The sequence below is a fragment of the Hevea brasiliensis genome, chromosome 5, assembly GCF_030052815.1.
Source record: "Hevea brasiliensis isolate MT/VB/25A 57/8 chromosome 5, ASM3005281v1, whole genome shotgun sequence".
Lineage (NCBI taxonomy): Eukaryota > Viridiplantae > Streptophyta > Magnoliopsida > Malpighiales > Euphorbiaceae > Hevea > Hevea brasiliensis.
Genome location: NC_079497.1, coordinates 52,398,941 through 52,402,971, shown reverse-complemented (window position 1 = coordinate 52,402,971; position 4,031 = coordinate 52,398,941). Strand labels below are relative to the sequence as shown.

At 34.9% G+C, this 4,031-nt stretch overlaps 1 non-coding gene across 1 annotated transcript; it reads right to left on the bottom strand.

Annotated features, from left to right (window-relative positions):
• Positions 1-3,652: 3,652 nt before the first annotated feature.
• Positions 3,653-3,759, bottom strand: LOC131180501 (small nucleolar RNA R71). The gene has a single exon (XR_009149268.1). It is a non-coding gene; the product is annotated as a small nucleolar RNA R71 (small nucleolar RNA).
• Between the last annotated feature and the right edge of the window lie 272 nt (positions 3,760-4,031).

Below are 4,031 nucleotides of genomic sequence, written 5' to 3'. Positions count from 1 at the left end.
ATCCTGTAAATTTTTATGACTTATCATCAGAAATGGCACAGAATGGTGATAAATTTGCCATTGATGAAGAAACTTTTCAACAAGACACTACAGAAATATGTGATGACTTACCTTACAATAATGAGGATGATGATGATGATTTATTGGAATGGAAGAAAAATGACATAGATGCTTTTAGTGTTGATGTTGATTCTGTAGATGATGTTATTGAGGAAGAGGAATATGAGTTTGAAACTGATGATGAAGACCTATTATTATAGGTTAAGATATACTATATGAGACCAAATGAAAGGTAAAGATTTAATCATATGTATGTTTTATTGATATTTGCTAAGATTATCTATATATAATTTTTCATTTTGATTATTTTTTAATTAGGTGATTATATGCATAATATTTTGAATACTGATTTGTTTCACTTTTAATATGTAGGAATTTGTTTGATAATTAAGTTCAACTTCTACAACAAAGATTCTACTGAGAGGTTTTGGTTATGGTATTCTTTTTGGAGAATTTGTAAATTTATCCACTATTTGTTTTGTTATTGCATACACTAGTTTGACTTATAATAGCTTTTCCTTCAATTTAATTCAAACTCTTATTCGGTGTAGAATTGTTCTTCTTTTTCAATGCTTGGATCAATATCAATTAGATTTATTTTTTATTTTTCGATGGCATTGTATACTCATTCTTTAAGGGGAAAATAAAAATCAACTGCGGGTAATGAAAACTGTCGTTGTTTTCTTGAATCTAAATACTAATGAGTTTTATAATATTCTTGTTGTACATGTATAATTTCATAATACAAAGAGTTTTTCTAAACAAAGAGCTTCTTGATTTTTGAGATTAAATCAAAAAATTAAGAAATTTAGCTCAAAAATAAAGAAATTAAACTTTTTTTTTAATTTAAATTAATTAAAGGAATTAGCTCTTCCATTTGTATGCATAGAATACCTATGGAAGAGAACAACAAACCTACCATAGAACATCAGAGGAGACTAAACCCTAATATGAAGGAAGTAGTAAAGAAAGAAATTTTAAAACTATTAGATGTAGGTATAATATACCTAATTTCTGATAGTAAATGGGTTAGTCTGATTCATGTAGTGCATAAAAAGGGTAGAACAACTATTGTTAAGAATGAAAATAATGAGTTAATTCCCACTAGGATAGTCATTGGTTGGTTCACATGCATTGATTATAGGAAACTAAATAGTGCCACCCAGAAAGACCATTTCCTCTTCCCTTTATTGACCAAATGCTTGAAAGGCTAGCCAAGCATTCCTATTTTTGTTACTTGGATGGGTATTTGAGATTTTTTCAAATCCCAATTCACCCAGAAGACTAAGAAAACACCACCTTTACTTATCCTTTGATACACTTGAATTGTATAGATGTTTTTAAGCACATTTACATACTATCTCATGGAATTTAGGTAAGTAATCTTATGCATAGTAGTTGATTTCATTAGTTTTTGTAATTTCTATGGTCAAGATCTTAATTCCATGTTCTCTGCATCATTTCAGGTGTTTTGGCGAAGTCACAGAGCATAGGAGTGAAAAGGGAAGCTTGGAGGGATCAAAAGACTCAGAAATGCAGCTGATACAAAGTACACGGGTCGTGTAAGCAAAGCCCTAGACCCATGTAACCTTCTGCCAGAAGAAAGCTAGAGAGCCAATGGAGAAATAAAAGTACACGGGTCATGTGATTGGACATATGTAATCTGCATAGACCCGTGTAGGTCTCTGCTGGGCACAAGCTTAAAGAACATTATGAAAACAAAAGTATACGGCCCGTGTAACTAGACCCGTGTAAGTCTCTATGCAAATGCAAGATTCCACAATTTCACTCCAGTAAGTTACACGGCCCGGGGCCGTGTAGTGACACACGGGCCGTGTACTATGCGATAGCTAGTTTTATAACCCGAATTCCCGCTCTTGTTTTTTGATTCAAATGAGACTCCTAAAGCTTTTTGGACTCAAAATGACCTATCCCTAGAGCAGCCTTTATAAATAGAAGAGAAAACATCAGAAAGACAGCCTTCTTTTTATCTCTTGCCAGCACTTTTTAGGACTTTCAAGGAGGATTCGCCTCTAAAGTCTTACCAGCCGTCTTAGGAGAAGAATATCAGTGTCAAGAGGAGTTTTCCAGTCGAAGTTCCACAAGATCAAAGCTGCAAATCCTCTTCGGTTCTTTTATTCCATTTCCTTAAACGGATGTTTATTGCTTTATTTCTTCTAGATGATTTCTTTTTACTGTCTTTATTTTTGTTTACCATGATGTTTGCTGAACTCACCATGAGTGAGTAGTTTTCTTATTCTGGAATTGGGAGAGTAATGCTTATAATCATTATTATGGATGAACATTAAGTTTTATTTATTAGATTTGAGATTTGTTCCTTGATTTAATTTCTTGTGATCTTAATGCATGCTATGTGTTGGTACCCACTTAGTAATGATTATAGATATTAATTGAAGGATTGAAAGGTGAAGATTAATATTAAAAAATCAAGATTTTGAACCTAGGAATTCTGACCTAGACATAGGCTGATACCTTTGCGGAATTTCAAAATTGGTCAAAGACCTTAAAGGATTTTAATTAATTTGATCGCCATGAAAGTTGGGTCTAAGTTAATTAGAACACACCCTAGGTACCTTGAGAAAGGATTTAGGATACCTTTGGATCAATTTCCATCAAGGCAAACAACTCTTAATCCAGTAAATAAACAAGATAACACCCATGGTAAGATTCAAGTGTGAAATCTTAATTCCTGAATTATTTCAAAATAGATCACTTCATTTTAAGTTTACCATTTTAGCATTTAAAAATAGACAACTTTCATTCCCTCATTGATTGATAGCCTAAACAGTCAAAATTACTGTGTAGATTAGTACTTACTAATCAAATTCCTCGTGGGAACGATACTTTACTCATCACTCTATTACTTGTTAGTGATCCATGCACTTGCGGGATTGTAAAACCAACAGCGAAACAGGTTTTTAGTGCCGTTGCCGGGGAATTTGGCTTTAGTAATATTGAGCGATACGCAATTTAGCTTATTTAGGCAATTATATTTGCTATCTGATTCCGTTTGATTGTTTTATTTCTTTTCCTTTCTCTTAGGTGCTTGACTTAGTATATGACTAGAACAAGGCCAGAAGAAGAAATTTTGGACTGTTATCCGGAGATAGACAGAACTCTGAGAGCCATCAGGAGGGAAAGGAAACATCAAGAGCATGATCAAGAAGATCCTGAAATTCCAACCATGGCCGATAATAATTACAGACCAAAACTCTTGAGAGACTACGGAGCTCCATCTGTCCAAGGATTTCAGCCCAGTGTCACTAGACCCACAGTGGAAGTTAACAACTTTGAATTAAAACCAGTATGGCTTCAAATGATACAACAAACCCAGTTCGGAGGTTCACCAATAGAAGATCCACACTATCACCTCTAGTACTTTCTTGCCCTTTGTGACACATTCAAAATGAATGGAGTTTTTGATCAAGCCATAAAACTCAGAGCATTCCCATTCTCCCTTCGAGACAGAGCAAGGAAGTGGTTACTTTCCCAACCAGTTGGAACGTTCACCACTTGGGAAAACCTCTCACAAGCTTTTCTAGCAAGTTACTTCCCACCAGCAAAGACTGAAAGACTGAGGCTTGAGTTTAACACCTTCAAAAAAAAGGAAGGTGAATCACTCTATGACGCATGAGAAAGATATAAAGACCTGTAGAGAGAATTTCCGCACCATGGCATAGAGGATTGGCTACTAGTGCAAAACTTCTATAATGGGTTACTACCCTCTATAAGGAGCAGAGTTGATTCAGCTGCAGAAGGTGACTTAATGGAGAAAGTAGTGACACAAGGACTTGAACTCCTAGAGAGGGTTGCATACCATAATTACGAGTGGTCAAATAAAAGAGGAAATGCAAGGAGAACAGCAGGGGTCCTGAAAGTGGACTCCCTAAGCATGATAAATGCCCAATTTGATCAGCTCACAAGGAGGCTTGATAAAATACAAGCAAATG